General features: G+C 36.9%; 1 pseudogene; it reads right to left on the reverse strand.

Moving 5' to 3' along the window:
* Positions 1 to 6,419: 6,419 nt before the first annotated feature.
* LOC149222939 (cysteine-rich receptor-like protein kinase 15) lies at positions 6,420 to 9,331 on the reverse strand (annotated as a pseudogene).
* Between the last annotated feature and the right edge of the window lie 13,065 nt (positions 9,332 to 22,396).

Here is a 22,396-nt window from a genome sequence, read left to right on the forward strand (position 1 = left end):
GATGGTCAAACAGAAGTGGTCAATAGGACAGTGATACAGTTGCTTCGAGGATATTGCAGCAAGCATCCCAAACTTTGGGATGAGCATTTGTGTTATGTGCAGCATGCTTACAACCATGCAAAACATTCTTCTACTTAGAGATCTCCTTTTGAGATTTGTTTTTGTTTTATACCAAAGTCTCCCTTGGATTTTGTCTTTGGTAAAGACATAATAGTTGATGGAAACAATGATGTGTACAAAGCAACCAATTTCATTGAACAAATCTAGAAAATTCACCAGGTAGTACAGGAATAGTTGGAAAGAAGCCAAGCAAAGTATAAGGCACGGCATGACAAGCATCGAATTGAGCATAGTTTTCAAGTTGGTGATCAAGTTTGGTTGTACATCAACAAAGAAAGACTGCAAGGGAAAGGTAAGAAATTGAAACCAATTAGATATGTTCCTTTCAAAATACTTGACAAAATTGGTGAAAATGCTTTCCGCCTAGATCTACCAGCTTATATTCAAATCTATTCCATCGTAAATGTTTAAAACTTGCAATTGTATGAGCATTCATTGATTGAAGATCCCGAAGAGCAAGGTGAGATACCTTCCATTAAAAATCTTTTTCCCGAGTATCTCAATAAGCTACAGGAGGACACAGTTCTTGTCAGAAGGATAAGGACTTCACGACGGGGAAATGTTGAGTATCTTCGAGTTGGACTCAAAGGTAAAAATCCAAGTAAAGCACGATGGATCGGGATTGGAAAAGTGAGGTAACTTTATCCTCACTTACTCGACAACTAAAACCAACTTTTGATGGTCCAAAAGCTTCCAGTGGGGAGGAGTGATCCAAAATGGATCTAGTTTTGCCTCCCTATCAAACTATTCAAATGCAAATTAAAGTAGGATCAAGTCGAAGTTCTCATCGATACAATTCCAACGGTGCGAACGACGCTCAAATCCGAATCCGGATGAAGAAGTTAAAGCCAATCAAAGTTTATAAAAAATTAGGGCAAAAAGTCAAAGGTCAACAGTCAACGGTCAACTGGATGATGTCAGCAGGACACGTGTCGTCCCGAGAATACACCACTTGTCCTAGATGACATCAGCAGAGGAGGTGACATGTCGCGGTGTGATTGGTTGATATGGGCCAATCTGGTGTTGACACGTGGCAGCCCGAATTTTGCCCAATGTGGCCTTATTTCCAAAATTTTGGGGATCAGGGAGGATCGAACCCCTGACCTCTTGGAATGGCTAAGTCTTCGTTGGAACTAGCTCACCAGTTGGGCTACCACAGGTCTTGTTAATGGAAGTGATTAGGTTATATTTATGGTGTGCGGGATTTGGGTCACCGGAAAAAAGGGCTGACAGTCGGGGTCAACCCCACGACCGCCAGAACCCTTAAGTTTATTAATGTAATATCCCACATGCAATGGGCGATGGTAACCATATACCATATATGAACCAAACAAACCATATAACAAGCAACAAGCAGAACCATATAGCCTGAAACCTTATCATATAGTGCGAATATCTATGTATATCCAATGTAAAACGGCGGGAGTGTCGGGCGGGGGTTTTGACCCGCCGACCTCCAACCTTATATACCAACGACTTCAAACATTCGGGCTAACCAACATGTCAAGGGTGGGACTTGGTTAACCAAGCCACCATAATTTTATTTAAACAGTTGCAGGTGCCGAACCCGCCATACCACCAGCACACAGACCGAGGCAGTTTTGAGCAGGCCAAGGTGGTTTTTGTCAGCAAAGAGTGGTTTTGCAGGGACAAAGGCGATTTTGGATCATTCCAGGGGGTCTGGAGGTCATAGTGACCAAATATGGTCAAGTTTATACTTGTTTGACTCAAAATTTCGAGCTGAATGCAATGGTGAGGCCCACTTTCTCATTTGAGTCTCTGTTTTTGAGCTCATACCTATAACAAAATTTTGAAGACAAAATAAAGAGGTCAGCACTGGAAGCTAAAGGACTAGGAAATGTAGCTAGGAAGTATGGTGAACTCCTTTATTAAATTTTGTTGTGTTGATGTCTTTGAATGTGTTTTCAATTTGCTTATGTGTATATGTTATTTGCAACCTTTTCGATCCATTGTACTAATTAACATAAGCAACTCCACATAAAGTCTGTAATACCTTTCTCATTAACACATAAGCAAATTAATGAAATTCTATGTTAGTTTAAATATTATTATTAAATATATATTTTAAAGTTAGATGTCCATGAGTCTTGGATAGATTGTGATTAGGTACTTTGTTAAGGCTCTAGTTAATGTGAAGTCATCCATTCAATTCCTGGCCCCAATGGGGTGATATATTGGATATGATTCAATTCACAACTCCAATGGGGTGATGTATTGGATATGATAAAGATGTAGTCCTGCCAATCTTACAAAAAAACTAGACAAGCCTTGTACCATAAAAAACATTAATATAAAAGATTAAAATTAAAAAAATAAATATATATAAATATTCTTGAGATAACTGAATAAATGTATATGAAGGTAGAATAACAATGATGAAGATAGAATAACAATGAATCGAAAAATAAATAATCTTGTTGTGTCATTAAATGGTGTGTTTAAGCAGTAGTTTATTAAATGTTAGTTTAAAGTTTTTTAAGTTCTTTTAGGAAAAAACATATTTTTAAATTTTTATTCTATATAGATATATTATTTTATATATTTAATATGCTAATTGGTATTATTACAAGTGGAATATGATGCTCATTATCACATATCAATTATTTTATTAACTTAGGTGTGCTAGTTTCATTAATTTGGTGAAAATTGTTAAATCTTGTGTTTGGTAAAAATTGTCTAATTTAATTGGTTGATATTGAAATAATTTATTTTTGATAAATATTGAAATATTCTTTTGATATTATATGTAAACTATATGTGAACATAAGAGTTACATGTCTCTTTCAAATTGATTTGTAAAGAAAACATTTTGACAAAAAAGAGTAAACTAATTCATTTTAACTATAAAATAGTTTAATGATAACATGTGAATATCAAAAAAAGTTGTTAATGACATTTTAATTATAAAATATTTTAATGATCATATGTCAAACAAATATTCACAACTCATGAGATTTGATTGAAATTTGGTCATAAATATTGGCATTGATATGTGTACTATAAATAAAATTAGGCAAAAAAATTCAAAATTTATTTTTAATTTTCAAAATTTTAAATTTAATATTTATTTTTTTGAAAACTTTAATAGACTTTATAAAATCAATTTAAATTTTTTAGAACTAATTGAAAACCAATTATTTTAGACTAAAAACAAAAACAATATAACCTAAGTAAATTGTTTTTTACAATGAAACAATATAACAAAAAAAACAAAATACAATAACTAACATATATTTTAACTAGGGAAAGGTAAGGCGAAAATGAGAAAATGTGAAGAGAGAATATGTGAAAACAAAGTTGAATTTTTTAAAATAAATAAAATATATTTTTTAAATATTTTAAATACAAAGCTAAAGAAGAATATAAATAATATTTCATAAAAATGGAAATGGTGGAGTGAAGTTGAGATAGAGTGAAATAAATATTGATAATTTTTTTTAATGGACAAGAAAATCTAATAGTGTGTCTAGTGTCTAACAATAGTAATTATGATTTATTTAGGGATAAAATTTATAAGCTAAGATTTATAATAATGTATATGATTGATGGTGGATCCCTTATTAGATGGGAGCCATGAAATATTCATTGTGAGTCTACCATCCAACTTGGGATCTATAAAGGAGCTTCATAAGTCCATACAACCCATTGTGAGTCTACCATCCAACTTGGGATGTGTAAGGGGGCTTATAAGTCAACACAAACCTTACTGTTGACTTGAGATAACATTTCTCACCCATCAAATTCCTAGTTCGAGTAACAATTTCAGATGATACTCTATAATATTTCCATCAACCTAAAAAAGTAAATTAAAAGTAAATATTATTTAGGTCTCATTTTCATTGAAATAATATTGGAGAGCTTGGATAAAAAGAAAAAGATTTAGATGAAAAATATGTAAAATTAATATAAGAAAATTTAGAATATCAACATTTAACAAAATAAAATAATTGTAAATCATCCTAAAATTAAAGAATTAGAGTTCAATATAAAATATTCTATATCTCTCTACTTTAAGTTTAGATTTACCAATAAAACAAGATTTCATAATTCTATTTAAGGTAAGTATGCTACTTTACTCTCTATTATTTAATCACTGAAATATTTGGTTTTTATGAACTTGATGTTGCTCACTCTGATGTACTTAATCCCTTATTGTAGTTAAATAAAATATATTTGAAAAGTAAAATTGATTCTTTCCTACATTCTTGTTTGTCTGGAGAGACTTTAACAAAATCCTTCATCTAAAAAATTGATTCTTTCCTACAATGTTGGTTTGTCTAGAAAGAAAATGTAGAACAATTAGATTGCAACTTTTGAAATCTATTTTATGAGAATGAATTATTTTTTTTAACATTGTACAACTTAGTTGCAATAAGGGTATTTGAGGGGCTAAATTTATCTTTACTTCTTAACTTAACTTGTATTGTTCTAATGATGAGAGACTTAGTTTTAGGAAATACTGCAAACATTGATGTCCATCTTGATTTTAAAGTGTCTCCCAATGACATAAGGATACCAAATATCGATTACTTGAAGGAAGACTATTATTTCTTTCTCACATATGGGCTTGCTCAAATTTCGATCACACAATTATTTACTATTAAATGCTAATAAATACCTCTATTTCACTAACGCTAGTTTAAAACGTCATACCAATACATGAACCTTAATAAAATTGAACTTTACTAAAATGAAGGCAAGAAATAGTATATTTTCTTTGAAGTTAAAAATATCTAATTTATCTACTTTACCACACCATTCAATACAAAAAATTGAATTAAACATTATTACAATTCCATAGCATTGTTGGTTTGTATCCTCACAACCTATTTTATCTTGTTAATATGTAATTAACACCACCTATACCTAGACACTATATTTTCCATATATCATGTGATCTATTTTAAGATGTTTTTTAAGTTGTAATAATTTTTTATTTATTTTTTTTACTTATAATGAACCCATCAATTTTTAATAACACCCACAAATTAGTTATTCCATATTTTACAATTTTCTTCCCTGCATCATAATATTGAATACAAACAAATATATTTTAACCTCTCAAATTTTGATTCCATTTGTAGTGCTAAAAAGAACTAGAGATTATTCCAAAAAAATAATCCAAGCTCCAAGCTCCCTGAGTACATCACATGACCTCATTGTAATGTAATTTAATTTAGTTAGCTTTTTTATTTATTGTTTATGAAATAGTTACTCCTAAACCCTAACACCATAAGTAAAGTACCAGGAGAAATGAGGAAGGCAAAGACTCGTAGACCAATCTAAAATCATAAGGTTGAATAGTGAAGGAGAACGGAAGTTCCCTAAAATTACTTTTTAACATATTTATAAGAAACTAACTAAAAATGAATTTTTAATTAAAAAATTAAGGCACTTGACCACTTATTTTATATATAAATTTATTTTTATAATTTTTTATAAAAATATTTTATACATAATTATTTAATAAATATAAATTATATAAAACAAAAAATTTATAAAGTGGCATACTTTAGCATAATCTGAAGTTTCACTTTTCTTATGGAGCTATTGGTTTTTTTTGGCATAAGCCAAACCTTCGAAGTTGTGTAGTCGTCCCCTTTATTTCATAAAAAAAACTCGACATATTAATAAAATTTATTAAGATATCTGGAAAATATCCAAATATGTTAAAAAAAAAATCACATTCACTACTTAGAGCATTATAACTGGAAACACTTTCTAATAAAACGGAGAAATATTTATACAGTAAGATACAATACGGATATCATATTTTATGAAGTAAAAGAAAAACAAGAGTACAATAATACTACAATGGAGGCCGGCTTAATTTTGTTAATAAATTAACAAAACATAATCATAGTGCACTTGCTTGAGAGACTATAACATTGCCACCAAATAGACTTCAGTGCCTCACAAATGGTTGACAGCATGAATACCATAGGAAATTCTTCAAATTTGTCAGAAAGCGGCATTCGACTAAAATCCCAGATTCCCAAATAACCCTTCAAATATACTGAATGGTACGGTAATGATAAAATTTTGGGTAAAATTTATAAAGTATATACATCTGCCCTTACTTCATTAAAGTGTGTACATCTGCCATTCATTCATTAAGCACAGCCACTGGTCACTAATAACTACCAACTATTATGCATCACTGATTTCAGAAAGAAGCTACCACCACGGCTCTAATCAATAAATGCCTCCGCGAAAATCTTGAATCGAAGGCCAGCCTTCTGTGACTTGATTTTAGTAATGGGAAATATGTGCAGAAACAAAATGGATGTTGAAGTACCACTTTCACATCCATTAAAATACTGTTATCCACTGAAACCCACTTTACTATTTTTTTCAATAGTCTCAAACCCACTTTATTTAGAATGGACCGTGAAGATTATGTGCCTACCTAGCCTCCAATTTACTAACGGTGAATGGGCCGTGAAGATTTTGTGCCTACCTAGCCTCCAATTCACTAATGGTGACATCATTTAGGGAAGGAACCAAAGGATTCTGGGGAGAGGCAGACGACACATATGATACGGTGGCAGAGGACCGTGACTGCTGAATCCCACTGCTAGAGCTGCCGGCTGTGGATCCTCCGCGGCTGCTGTCGCTACTTTTTACAAATGCGGGCTTCGTTGGATTTGCTAATGTCACAGAAGCGCTGGAGATCATCAAGATAACATTAGACATAATTGGACGGAGGCCTGCATCTGCTTGGGTACATAGAAGCCCAACCTGAATGCATGTTTCGGTCAACGTGGAATCTATCATATCTAGAAGACACCCTCGCTCGTATAATCCCCATGCCTGCATCACAAATATCCAAGGCAAAGGCCTACTCACTTAACATCTCCATTATCTCCAACCACTGTTGCTCATATAGAAAAAACATTCGTGAAATGAAATCTTACCCATTCTAATAGGCTTTGCATTTCATCGGGAAGATTGGCATCACTATTTTTCCTTGCACTTACAATCTCAAGGGCCAGCACTCCAAAACTATAGACATCAACCTTTACAGATAATTGCCCCTGCATTGCATACTCTCGCGCCATGTAACCGCTGCATACTCCAACCAAAATTCTTCAAGTAAGTAGGGCGTTTTATGTGCCTAAATCCCACGATTGCATAAAAGTGAACTGTTCATAAATTTTATTAGGGAAGGGTAAAGGGAAATATTCCTACTATGTCCCTGCAGCTCTTGTTTGGATATAGGACTCGTCTTCAGGAAAGAGTCTTGCTAACCCAAAGTCTGCAATCTTCGCATTCAATCCCTCATCCAGCAAAATATTGTTGGCTTTAATGTCTCTATGAATAATTCGCAACTGTGAATCCTCGTGATGATAAAGAAGGCCACGCGCTATACCCATTATGATGTTATAGCGTTTATGCCAATCAAGATGCCCCTTCTTCTCTGGATCTGTATTTGTATTTCAAGAATACAGAATTTGAAAGATTTTAAATAATCAATCCGAATAAATGTATAAAAGATTTATCATCTTTCTCTCAACCGAAAAATGTCCAGAGTGACTTACCAAACAGAAAGGTGTCAAGACTCTTGTTCCGGAAATAATCGTAGACAAGCAACCTTTCTGGTCCCTCGGCACAACACCCAAGCAGCATTACCAGATTTCGGTGTTGAACATTGGCTACAAGCTTCACTTCATTCATAAACTCTCGTTTTCCCTGTCCAGATGTTACAAATAACTTTTTCACTGCTATTTCCTTTCCGTCTCTGGTTATTCCCTGAAAGAATTAACCCTATCAGCAACCTATGGGAAAAACCCTCTTCGTCTTCGTTAAGTCATGCAATTTCATATGCTAATAATAATAATAATAGGTGCATACATACCTCGTATATAGGGCCAAACCCTCCCTCTCCAAGCTTTTTGTTTTCATCAAAATTATCCGTTGCTTCTGCGAGAGCTTCTAAGGTGAAGACAATTTGCTCCTGCTTGAGTAGCGTCGATTCAGGATCATTCTCATGTGTTTCTGTGTAGACCAAAAAAAGGTGAATGAGAATATAATTTGATGAGATAACATAAGTTTGGCCATGCGAAAAGGAGGCCCAAAGTGCAGATTCTACCTTCATTCTTCGCATGGGTTATTTGCCTGGGTGAAATGGCAGACTTCAATCTCCCCCACATGGCAAACAAACAGACCATTAAAGCTAGAACCACGCCTCCCACGATCCCCAATTTGATGGGCACAGTTTTTGAAGAAGAACCTTCTGTAGAGTACATCATGCAATATGTTATTTACAAAAATTGAAATTGGCAATCAATTTGTATAATACTGAAGAGCGGCGAATGGTAAAAGTAGAAGCAGTAGAGAGAGAGATTATTTGACGTGGTGGGTGAAGTTCCATTAGCCGAAGGAGCGTGGATAGCTACAGTGGGAGGGTTTGCCCGGAGGAGGCTGGTGGAGGTGGAGATGGACTAGTGCTATTCCCTCCACTAGGAGTGTCAAAAAAGGGGTATATTTCATAATGGGCCGTGCAGCTTCCCAAATAAGCTTGAGCTCCTTGCTTAATAGAACAACATTGGTAGAGGTTAGACCTTGCCAATTGCAAACAAGGTTTGCAGTCGTTGATGGATATATCTCTCCAACACTGAACCAGACCATAAATGGTTCCAAGAAAAGAATCCTCAGCTGTTCCTTCAACGAATCCCTTGTTTGCAGGAGCATAAGCTTGATCAGAAAGGTTGGAAAGGAGATCTGAAGTGGTGCTCCTAAAACTTTTTACGTTACTAGTAATGTCGTTTATGTTCACCAGATATTTCCCGTCGGTATCTAGCTTTGAAATGAAATCGAATTTCTCATATCGCAGGAAGAAGTTAACCATCCATACTTGACTGCCGACGTCATTTCCGCAACGTTGTATAACACTATCGTTTGCTTCTTGTGAACAGATTGAACATTCTTGTTTAGATATGTTACCTTGGCACTGGAGGAGGCCATAGATTCTATTAGAACTTTTTCCATAGAAAGAAGTGTCGAACCCTGTTTGAGGTGCTTTCTTCGCCAGACCACCCATTAGCCTATTCAAATTGCTGGAAAATGTACTTCCATTAGAGTAAGTAGAAGCATTATTACATTTATATGACCGCTCGACTGATATAACGGAAGGAAAATTGCTAATGAATAATAAGCCGAACAAATGGAAGATAATAGTCGCCCGTTTGTAAGTATTAAATTATATTTTCACGATCTTCGAACTGGCAAAGGTATGTAAAGGTTTCTGATGAATATGTGATACATGCCGCTATAAAATTGATAGAGTTAGATCACAAAGACACAAGAGGCTGTTGAAATCGTAATTTCAACGCAGCTGGAAACATTGCCAGAAACCGGTCAGCAAACCCGCCCGAGAGTTCTCGGGTCACATTCCGGCAAAGGGACTTTCCGTAATTTTGAACCCGAGAAAATTTGAAGCTGACACGTGGTTCACCCCTGACGTAAGCCAACGTAAGAATCTCGGAAGGTAAAGCTCTGCAGAAAATGGGTTTCCGATATTGTTGTCCACCGTCGGATTTGCTCTCGTGTCCTCCGCCATTGATTGTCCGAAGCTGCACATCTGCATACGATCAACGTCAATTCAATGTTTTCGTGGAGTGTTCGATTTTTGGTTGACCGCGGTAGGTGAAAGAGTTAATGTTGGTTCGTAGATTTAGGTGGATCCCATTAAATTTTGGTTATGGGCATATGTGTTCCATAGTACATACGTTGTGTTTTTTATATTTTTTGTATATTGTTATTGTGGTCAACGTGCAACAGTTTTTTGATATATGGGTATTGTGCCTGCGCACATTATTGTGTTGTAATGGTGTGTGATGGCTGCGTAGTGTTGTAATATGAGTCGACCATTCTTGTAATATAAGAGCTTGGGGGAGCGTTTAAAAAAAAAAAGAGAGAGTGCACAACAGTGCATGAAGGAAGGAAATAGCAGAGTGTGGTTGAATGTAAATGGAGAGAACCCAGCAGCGAATGAAGCAAGGAATTAATTTTTGCACAGCAGTGCGAACAGAGAAAGAGGAGGCGCAGATGAAGAAATGTATTACATAGCAGTGCGTAGAGTGAGTAAAGTTTTTTTTTAATGTATTGGGTATGCATTGAAATGCAAGAGAAAAGAACGCACAAGTTTTTTTTAAATGGTGAATGTAATGAAATTTTTACTGAGTATGTGTAAAAATAAATAGTTTTACACCAGTAAAGTAAAAAAAAGGGTTTTACTGCAGTAAACCCAACACGGTGAATTCTCAGGTGGAGACATAGTTTTGTTTTTGCTGAATGTAAGTTTTTGGTAAATCCCTCTCAGCAAAGAGGATGAATGTGTATCAGGCATGTATTTGTATCAGGCATGTATTTTAATCAATAAAAGTATTTTATGGCTGTGAAATGGACTGTTTTGAGTCATTTTGTTTTTAATAGCTTCACTGTGCAAAGGTCCTGGAAGAAATGAAACAGAGCATTGGCTCTGTGGTATTTGCATGATTGGTTTTGGTATTTCCCATTTAAAAATACCCAACAGTGGTATCAGAGCTAGTCTAGGCTCTTTGAAGACTCAAAGAAGCTGAAGGAAAGACTCTTGTTGCAGCAGTAGTAAAGCTTTTCCAGCAGTGTGTGAAGTTTCAGCCAAAAGGATTCAGGTATTTCTCAAGTTTTTGAGTTGCTGTTGAAGAAACAGTGAGTCATTCTAAAAACACAGTCAGGGATTTTAAAAATAGTTAAGAATGGCAAGATCAAAGAAGAAAGCCTCCAAGTCTGCTAAAAATGTGTCTCCCTCCTCTACTAAACTAGAAGGCAATCCATTTGAATACATTCTATTTGAAACCCCAAAGTTTGATGGAAACTTTGATGTATGGGAAATAATGATGAGGGCTTTCCTGATGTCTGAGGGGATTGAAGTCTGGGAGTCAGTGATTGATGACAGCAAGATGGATAAAGAATCCATGGAGTATGATGCACAAGCAACAAAGACTATCTTGGATGGACTCCCTGATTCTGTGAAGAGGAATCTAGGAAAATATACATCAGCAAAGGATATATGGGACAGACTGCATGACCTTCATGCAAAGGGAGCACTGACCATAACAATGAGTCAAGAAGAACCCATCATAGAAGCTGAGAATGAGAAGCTTGACCTCATCAACCTTCAAGTAAAAGAAATGGATGAAGAGCTTGCCAAGCTTAAGAAGGAGCTTGACCAATGCAAGAAGAAACATCATGAAGAAGTCATATCCATGACAAATCCGCTGAATAGTGCAAAGAAGCAAGCAGATGTCTTGACAAGTGAACTTGAAGAAAGACACAAGAGAGTGAACAAACTTGTAGAAGAGATTGGACAGTACAAGGTAGAGGTCTCCTCCCTTAAGTCCGAACTACAAGAAGCCAAGAAGCAGGCACAAGGAGCTGAAAAGAAAATGGAGAGCATTCAAGCAGAAATCTCCAAAATGAAAACTGATATTATCTCCCTTAAAATAGAAGCAGCTGAAGCTACTCGTAGCAAGGAAGAAACTGAGGAACAACTAGCAAAGAAAAATAATGTATGTGAAAAGTTGGAAGAAGAGATTGTCCTCCTCAGGAAGAAGGTTGAAGGGATGAACAAGATCATGAAGAGCTCTCAAGCTGTGGATGACATGCTCAGCTATCACAGATCTCCATTTGATAAATCAGGACTTGGGTATGTAGGTGAACCCTTAAACAAGGATGAAGATGCTTTAAGCAAAGGAGATGTGAAGAAGCCAGAAAGAAGTTGTGAAGCTCCTAGTTCCAGCAAAGGCAAGGAGAAAAATGAAGGTTGCAATAGAAGAAATCCTGCTCCAAGAAGAAAACCAGCTCCAAGAAGAAATGTAGCTGATGGCAAAGAGGCAAGATGCAATGGTCATCAACAAAGGATCTCAAGGCAGCAAGGATTCAGAAGTACATCAAGAAAACCTCCATCTACGAGGTACCAAAGTTCATTTTTTGGTTATTGTTATGCTTGTTCAAACTTTGGTCATATGGCAAAAGACTGTAGAGCATTTCATGGAGATAGATGTTGTGGTCCCCGACAATCTCCAAGAAATAATTTCACAAGAAGAAATCATGAATTCTCATTCATGAATAAAGTTGAATGCTTCAAGTGTCATAACATTGGGCATATGGCACATGACTGTAACTTGACATGGGCTCTTACACAAGCTAGACCCATGCAAAAGAAGAAAGTTACACAAGTATGGAGAAGGAAGGAAAGGCAATCTGAAAACCTCTTGAACTCCCCAGTGGATCTAAATTTGTTTTGAGAAGAGTCTTCCAAAAGAAGATAAAGCATACACTAAAGGGGAGCTTGTAATTTTTTTTTTTGCTGAACTGTATTAACAGTCATTTGTTGATGGAGGATGTATTGCAGCGCAGCAGTTGCAAATGAAATCTTTGTTAATCCCTCTAAAAGGTAATATGCAACAGTGATGAAATCAGCAATGTTTTTGCTTTGTTTTTATGCAATATGCATAGAAATGCATAAAGAAGAAAAGATGGCAGCGCTGAAATGTAAAGAGCAGCAGCAAGATAAGAGAAAAATGCAAAGCATGGAGACCCTCACAGCAGTGGGAAGATAGAGCATAAGATAGCAGTTTGGAAATTTTTTTTGGAGCACATGGATTAGAATGAACAGCAGTTTAATTTTTTTTTTTGTGGTGCGCATGCATTGAAATGCATAGCAATGGAATGTAGTTTTCCTTTTATGTAATGTGAGAGAATATACTCACAGCGGAGTGAGTATAATACACAGCAGAAGGAAATGTTCTGTATTGGGAATGAAAATGCAAAGCAGTGAGAAGAAAATGAGAAGAAGGCAAAACGCAGCAGAGCATAAATGCCCAGTGGCTGAGAATGCAATGAAATTTTTCACACAGCAGTGAAAAATGTAATATTTTTTTTGTATGCAATGCAACATGCACAAAAATGCCTAAAGAAAAACAAGGGCAGCGTATATTTTTAATGCACATGGGATGAATGATAATGTGTGGCAGCAGCAAATCGAAAGGAACTACACAGCAGTGCATTGTGTAAAAAAAATGAATGGAGACTAAGATTGTGTGAAGCAAGGGTGTAAAAAGAAAAGGCAGCAGCCCGTGTTATTTTTTTGTTGTGTGGAGAATGCAGCGCAAAACAGCGTGAGGATGATTTCTCTCTATATGCAAGCAATGGAGAGTAAAGAGTTAGTGTATGGGCATACAACAGTATGATGAAACAAAAGGCAGCCACAGTGCAAATTGCAGAGGCAACGCAGCAGCAAATAAAAAGCCCAGGGATGACAGTCTATGGTTATGGGTATGGACAACAGTGAATATGAAAAATGCAGCAGAAAGAAGTTATGGACAGCAACATGATGGCAATAAGGAGAAGCACACAGAAATGCAAATGTGAAAAATGCAGCAGCAAGAAGTTTTGAACAGCAGCACATGCAAAAGAAATTTTCCTTACAACAGTAAAGGTAAATGTAATGAATTTGTTGTTCATTGAATTGAAATGCAATATATGCAACAGCAGTGAGTGTAAGAAATGTTTACACACAGCAGTGTAAATCTGTAAGGTGGGACAGAGTAATTGTTCCAGAAAAGACAGAGTATTCTGTCTTTGAAGAATGCACAGCAATGTAGAGTTTGCAAAGAAATGTAAGTGAAGTGCAGCAACACAACAACAAGTGTAGACACAACAGTGTGGGGTAGACACAGTAAAGAAGATGGCACAACAGTGCAGCAGAGAATATGCATCAGCATAGGAGAACATTGTAATGAGTTTGCACACACAGCAGTGCAATGATTGTTTGTTTTGGAACTGCATTTGAAGCAGTCATTTGGTGAATCCCTCTGTTGAGAGGAAGATGCTCTTTAGCATTGTTTGGTAAATCCCTCTGTTAAGAGGAAGATGTTTTTTTATATATAACAGGTGAATCCCTCTGTCATGAGGAAGGTGCTCTTCAGCACATTGTAATGGTGAACCCCTCTGTCATGAGGAAGGTGCTCTTCAGCACATTGTTATGGTGAATCCCTCTGTCATGAGGAAGGTGCTCTTAAGCACAGTTTCAGGTTAATCCCTCTATTAAGAGGAAGACAACTTTGTTTGTTTGTGAACTGCATCAGAAGCAGTTGGTGAATCCCTCTATGTGAGGAAGATATCTTTGTAATAGCACTACTAAGGAATCCCTCTACGAGAGGAAGAGTCTGGGTATGACCGAATGCCCAGCTGTTGAAATTAAAGGGGAGTGTTGAAATCGTAATTTCAACGCAGCTGGAAACATTGCCAGAAACCGGTCAGCAAACCCGCCGGAGAGTTCTTGGGTCACATTCCGGCAAAGGGACTTTCCGTAATTTTGAACCCGAGAAAATTTGGAGCTGACACGTGGTTCACCCCTGACGTAAGCCAACGTAAGAATCTCGGAAGGTAAAGCTCTGCAGAAAATGGGTTTCCGATATTGTTGTCCACCGTCGGATTTGCTCTCGTGTCCTCCGCCATTGATTGTCCGAAGCTGCACACCTGCATACGATCAACGTCAATTCAAGGTTTGCGTGGAGTGTTCGATTTTTGGTTGACCGCCGTAGGTGAAAGAGTTAATGTTGGTTCGTAGATTTAGGTGGATCCCATTAAATTTTGGTTATGGGCATATGTGTTCCATAGTACATACGTTGTGTTTTTTATATTTTTTTTATATTGTTATTGTGGTCAACGTGCAGCAGTTTTTTGATATATGGGTATTGTGCCTGCGCACATTATTGTATTGTAATGGTGTGTGATGGCTGCGTAGTGTTGTAATATGAGTCGACCATTCTTGTAATATGAGAGCTTGGGGGAGCGTTTAAAAAAAAGAGAGAGAGTGCACAACAGTGCATGAAGGAAATAGCAGAGTGTGGTTGAATGTAAATGGAGAGAACCCAGCAGCGAATGAAGCAAGGAATTAATTTTTGCACAGCAGTGCGAATAGAGAAAGAGGAGGCGCAGATGAAGAAATGTATTACATAGCAGTGCGTAGAGTGAGTAAAGTTTTTTTTTAATATATTGGGTATGCATTGAAATGCAAGAGAAAAGAACGCACAAGTTTTTTTTAAATGGTGAATGTAATGAAATTTTTACTGAGTATGTGTAAAAATAGTTTTACACCAGTAAAGTAAAAAAAAGGGTTTTACTGCAGTAAACCCAACACGGTGAATTCTCAGGTGGAGACATAGTTTTGTTTTTGCTGAATGTAAGTTTTTGGTAAATCCCTCTCACCAAAGAGGATGAATGTGTATCAGGCATGTATTTGTATCAGGCATGTATTTGTATCAGGCATGTATTTTAATCAATAGAAGTATTTTATGGCTGTGAAATGGACTGTTTTGAGTCATTTTGTTTTTAATAGCTTCGCTGTGCAAAGGTCCTGGAAGAAATGAAACAGAGCATTGGCTCTGTGGTATTTGCATGATTGGTTTTGGTATTTCCCATTTAAAAATACCCAACAGAGGCAATGATCCGGAAGCGATTGGGATTGGGAATTACCAGCAAAATGGACGAAGTTGCTTGGAAAAGGTAAGTAAAGGCTTCCATTCAATAACAGAAACCCTGAAGTAGGACAGTGTACTGGGATTGGTATCCTGAAAGTATTATTTCGACATCATCAAAACTTGAAAGATAAACTTCCATGCACCATTCGGTTGGTGAATCCCTCTGTTGAGAGGAAGATGCTCTTTAGCATTGTTTGGTAAATCCCTCTGTTAAGAGGAAGATGTTTTTTTATATATAACAGGTGAATCCCTCTGTCATGAGGAAGGTGCTCTTCAGCACATTGTAATGGTGAACCCCTCTGTCATGAGGAAGGTGCTCTTCAGCACATTGTTATGGTGAATCCCTCTGTAATGAGGAAGGTGCTCTTAAGCACAGTTTCAGGTTAATCCCTCTATTAAGAGGAAGACAACTTTGTTTGTTTGTGAACTGCATCAGAAGCAGTTGGTGAATCCCTCTATGTGAGGAAGATATCTTTGTAATAGCACTACTAAGGAATCCTTCTACGAGAGGAAGAGTCTGGGTATGACCGAATGCCCAGCGGTTGAAATTAAAGGGGAGTGTTGAAATCGTAATTTCAACGCCGCTGGAAACATTGCCAGAAACCGGTCAGCAAACCCGCCGGAGAGTTCTTGGGTCACATTCCGGCAAAGGGATTTTCCGTAATTTTGAACCCGAGAAAATTTGAAGCTGACACGTGGTTCACCCCTGACGTAAGCCAACGTAAGAATCTCGGAAGGTAAAGCTCTGCAGAAAATGGGTTTCCGATATTGTTGTCCACCGTCGGATTTGCTCTCGTGTCCTCCGCCATTGATTGTCCGAAGCTGCACATCTGCATACGATCAACGTCAATTCAATGTTTTCGTGGAGTGTTCGATTTTTAGATCACAGTCAACTACGGGGCTTAAGCCTGTTTTTAAACTGTATGTTAGTTGAAGTCTCGCAAACCATAGATTTGATGGCCTCTTATATTCAACGGATATCGGGTCATAAAGTGATCAAACTTTGATTTCAAAATCGGACCCAAGCATTTATACATCAAGGATTTATATTCCTATCGGCTCCGTAAGGGCGGTTAACCCTCGTGCAAGTGGTTCGTTCAATATCTATGTTGGTCGTTGGATCAAGTGTGCCTTGATCAAACGGTGGAGGATCATTGATTAGGTTTGTGATCGGGTGAACCATCAACCGTCAAATTGAAGGGTGAGATCAGCGGTGGAGATTGAAGCCGACAAGGCTTGGGCCTTAGCGGACCTGAGAAGTTTATCAACGCGAGTTAACTGATTTGAGTTCTGGCGGATGAATGGGTTTAAGTGGCAATATGATGTGACAGTCGTTGATCTGATGGAGTGAAATAAATGGTAGATGCTGAATGTGATAAAGATGAGCGTCAGCAAATGTGCAAGGTTGTGGAATGGCAGAAAGGTAAGGTTTAAAGCAGTTTATGTAATATTTCTATTATACTGGAGTTATAATAGAAATAGCGGAGTCAAAGGTATTATGGTTTAAGTCGGGTTTTATCAAAGTCTAACCATGGTATGGTTAAGAGAGCGGATATTAAGAATTAACCAAAGGTTAAGAAGGGTTGAATAAAGTTCTACTCAAAAGGTTTAATTATGGTTAAGACTATGGACAGTCAATTAAAACATTTCCGCATGAGATTTAATTAAGGGGCCTTAAACCTTAATTTATGAAGGTTTGACTAGGCAGGGAAATTGAAATTCTTGGGACAAATGAGATTATGCATTTTATATGCATACTGTGGGTAAAGTCGGCTTAGGCTGGCAACATTTTGGTATCAAAGCAGAATTGTGGTTGAAACATTTGGTATCAAAGTAGCACAAAGAAATTCTGTGTGAAAATTTCTTTGAGAGAATTTAGAACAGAGTTATGTTTTAAGGTGTGTATGCGGGCAAGAGGAGATTAGATTTTAATCTGACAAACAGTAGGTGCACAGAGATAAAGTATAGAAAAATATTAGGAGAATTGCAGATGCAAGGGAACAGATGACAATCCATTCAAAGTGCAGGTGAATAGTAAAACAAGATCATGCAGAGATCTTGAAGGTGAGATGATATGTTTTTATTTTAATTTGATTTGAAGATTGAAGAGTTTGTGGTCTTTATATTGATGCACAGGTAGCAGCATAAGAAAGTGATTATATTGCAGCAACCTAGAAGCAAGGAGTGCTCAATTGGTTCCAGAGAAAATAACCAGAGAAATGTTAAAAGACTGAGCTTAGAGGAGAGAAGCTTAGAGAGGCATATGTAACAAGAAGGAGACTTTTTACTGCAGAGGTATTGTTGAAACCACAAAGACAATTCCACAAAGGATGTGGGTAGAATTGCTAAGGGATGAAGGAAGCTAGTAAGAGTTTCTAAGTGAACGAAGAGGTGGTCAAAACCTAAATGTTTCAGCGAAAGATTGGAAGAAAATGGCAGTTGTGTTCTTAAAGTGCAGATGAGTTGAAGCCTAGAAGGAACAAAGGGAAATGCTCAAGGAGATTCTAGAGAGAGGACCAGTACTTGCCAAAAGACCAAGTCCAGAGGAGAGTTTGGTGAGGTAACTGGCAGCAGGGAAGACTTGCTATTGCAGAGGCTTGCGCAACTCATAGTGAAGTGAGTGAGGAACTCATAGAGATGGAAAGGATGATGACTAGTGACAGTCATAGCAGAGGTTCTGAAAGAGACCACAACAGAGGACAAAAGAAGAGAGATTCCAAGGCAAATGGCATGAGAATGAGTGATGGAAAATATGATAAAGAAATGGCTAAGATAGCAGTTCAGCTTGAAGTATTAATGGAGATGCTGCAGAAAAATGAGAAAGACCAGAAACATGGTTATGTCATGAGAAAGAAAATAAAGTGGCAGAGGCTACAAGAGAAGAGGAATCAACAAGAAAATATACAGTTAATAAAGGATCTGAGGGAGCTTGAACATATTGTAGATGTCAAATTAAAGACAGAGAAGCTCAAAGGAGTTGAGCTACAACAAAAGGAAAATGCTCGAGAAGGTGTTGAAGTTTTGGTATGTGAACCAAAACATGGACCATTACTTTTTGAAAGTAATGAAGAGACAGAGGAGTTGAATCATATGAATGATTCAGAGCAGCCATAAGACTTGATGGCTGAAGCATCAAATGAGACCATAAGGTCTTGTGTTTTTAAAACTAATAATTTGTGTATGGTTGCAGGTTTGGAAGAAGATAGGCAGTCTTTTAAAGCTGTCAAAAACATGGAAGAATACCTTCCAGAAGATGAAAGTTTTGAAGCAGAGTATGACAATGAGACTGGAGAAGAAACAATTCACTATAGTGAACAAGTGCAGAGAGGCATCATTAAAACAAATGGTGTGGAAAAGAGACTTGCTGACAGTCTCAAGAATTCTTTGAGTTTGAATCAGCATACTAATGTGCTGACAGAGGAGTTAAAGGAAAGATCAAAGAAACATACTGAAAGGTTGCCAAAGGAAGAAGAGGCACAAAGGCCTTATATTTTTTATTTTGATAATTGTCTTATGATTGCAGATTTTGTTGCAGAAACTGGAACATATTTGGCACAGGTGGATAGCCAAATGAAAGAAGAAGAGAAAGAACATCTACTGAAAGATGTTAAGGAAGATTTAACAGAGGAAGAAGGACCATCTGATGATTGGTCAATAGCAAATGAAGAAATGGGAGATTGTATAAAATTTCCAAATTTTACTCCAAGTAAAATCATTGAGTTATATAGAGAGTTAGACCTTCAAAGGAGAAAGCTAGAACAACAAAGGATAAATATCCAAAGTAAATTGCTAATGAAGGATGACAAAGAAATTGTCATAAATGACAGTCAAGAAGAAGTTGACAGGTATAGTAAACAGAAGCAGAAAATTGTCTTGAAAGACAATATGGCAGCAGCTGAAAAGGTGCAAGACAATAGTGAACAAGAGGGTAAGGATGTAAGGGTGGCAGTAAAAATGAAAATTCAGAAATTAAGAGTTGAAGGCAATCAACAGACAGAGGATATACTGGACAAAGAAATTGGGTTGGTAAGAAGGTTAATGATGAAAGTGTCTCAGAAGAAGACAACAGCAAGAAAGAAAAGAAGCAACAACAAGAGGAAGACAACAACAAATTATGAAAGCATGGCAAGTGGAGCATTGCAACATAAGGTATGGATACCTAGAGAACAGCAGCAGACAACCACAACAATAGAACAACTGACAAGCAAAGACAGATTACAAAATAAAGTCTGGGATCTAGGAGGAATCAATTATCCAGACTTATGACTAGGAGGTCATAAATTTTCTTACCTGGGGAGTCTGATGCAAGAGCGTCCTGCTCAGAAAAACCATTGCATTTTAGTAAGCATAGGGTCTTGTGTTTCAAGGGACTTAATTCTCTAAAGAGTGATTAATTATTTATTTTCCTATGTTTTTATGAGGGTTGTATAATAGTGAGGATATTGTAATGAAATATTCTCGTTAAGAGAGATTTTAAGAATAGTGTGTAAGTTAGAGGAATTAGGAGTTAGTTTCATGATTTTAGGGATTATATTAGGATATTTATGATTCAGATGAAATTATTCAGGATTTGAACCAAAATTGGTTAACATAGTCCTTTTGTGTATAATTTGTAAGCCTCGAAGGCTTAAAAGAGAGAGTTAGTGAGAGAGTTAGCAGATAGGAGGGTTGGATTCTGAGCCTACGGGCATTGAAACGAGAAAGGCCAACTGAATGTAGATAAGGCCATTGAGTTTATGTACATACAGATTTTAATTAGCAAATAGAAGTTTCATATCTTCTGAGTTAATATTGGTTGAGGGTCTGTATATGATCTGTCTATATGTATGGTTATCCGAAGGATTTGTCTGTGTATTTGTGAATAAGGAGGAAATCCCATAATGACTGTGTGTATATATCACAACACTTATGACTATGCTTGAATATGGTTCTGTAACAGTGGATGTGAGAGTTTTGACATATAAATGAATCTGAATGCAATAGTGATAATGGTGGAGAATCGATTGAGAGTTTATTGGGTTTGGTTCAGGAAGTAATGTGAACTTGATTCTGTAGGAAGGGCTATTCGAGATCGGTGTGATCCCATTGGAAGGAGTTCGAAAACTAAAAGCGGAGTGGATTCAAAGATCCGTATGCACTATCAAATGTCAGATAATCAGGTATAGCTGCAAGGCAGAGTAAAGAAATCAGAGAAGTCTCAACACACTGTTTCTAAGAGGAGAAAGGAGGTGGCAGATTTGAACTTGGTAACAAGTCGATCTGGAGTTGAGAAGGAAATTTAGTGGAAGCGCCAAGTTTGGTGGAAGAGTGGAACCACGATGAAGTGAAATTGTGATTAAGTGGATTTCAGAGTGAGCGGAATCTTGAGCGGAGGAATAGATCTGGATCGTCAGATCGATAGATCTGTTATATCGACGATGATTAGCAACTGTGGGGGTAGGAGAGTACGGATTTTCTTGATCGTGGCTAAAGTCCCGCACTCACTCCTAATCGTTGATCTCATATTCAACTTTTAGATCACAGTCAACTGCAGGGGTTAAAACTGTTTTTAAACTGTATGCTAGTTGAAGTCCCGCAAATCGTAGATTTGATGGCCTCTTATATCCAACGGATATCGGGTCATAAAGTGATCAAAATTTAATTTCAAAATCAGACCCGAACATTTATACATCAAGGATTTATATTCCTATCGGATCTGTAAGGGCAGTTAACCCTCATACAAGTGGTCCGTCCGATATCGCTGTTGACCGTTGGATCAAGTGTGCCTTGATCAAACGGTGGAGGATCGCCAATTAGGTTTGTGATTGGGTGAGTCATCAACCGTCGGATTGAAGGGTGAGATCAACGGTGGAGATTGAAGTCGACAAGGCTTGGGCCTGAGCGGACCCGAGAAGTTTATCAACGCAAGTTAAGTGATTTGAGTTCCGGCGGATGAATGGGTTTAAGTGGTGATACGACGTGACAGTCGTTGATTTGATGGAGTGAAATCAATGGTGGAGGCTGAATGCGATAAAGGTGAGCATCGGAAAATGTGCAAGGTCATGGAATGGTGGAAAGGTAAGGTTTAAAGCAGTTTATGTAATATTTCTATTATACTAGAGTTATAATAGAAATAGCAGAGTCAAAGGTATTATGGTTTAAGTCGGGTTTTACCAAAGTCTAACCATGGTATGGTTAAGATGAGTGGATATTAAGAATTAACCAAAGGTTAAGAAGGGTTGAATAAAGTTCCGCTCAAAAGGATTAATTAAGGTTAAGACTATGGACAGTGAAATAAAACATTTCTGCATGAGATTTAATTAAGGGTCCTTAAACCTTAATTTATGAAGGTTTGACTAGGCAGGGAAATTGAAATTCCTGGGACAAATGAGATTATGCATTTTATATGCATACTGTGGGTAAAGTCGGCTTAGGCTAGCAATAGAATCTCAAGACAAACCCATCTGTCATGGAATTTCAAAACAACGGAATTTCAAAAAAGCATTTCAAACATATCGTTCTCAGTGTTTCAAACTCACAAGGAGGTTTGGAATTTCAAAACAAACCCATAATAAAATTTCAAAACAGTTTTTCAAACATATAGTGTTTCAAACTTGCAAGTAGGGTTGGAATTTCAACATAAACACAATAGTGATGGAATTTCAAAACAACTTTTCAAATTGGCAAGTATGGTTGGAATTTCAAAAGAAATCTATCTGCTATGAAGTTTCAAAACAAATTTATCC

The sequence above is a fragment of the Pinus tabuliformis genome, chromosome Q, assembly GCF_031772625.1.
Source record: "Pinus tabuliformis cultivar Carrire ecotype Pingquan chromosome Q, CPIR1, whole genome shotgun sequence".
Lineage (NCBI taxonomy): Eukaryota > Viridiplantae > Streptophyta > Pinopsida > Pinales > Pinaceae > Pinus > Pinus tabuliformis.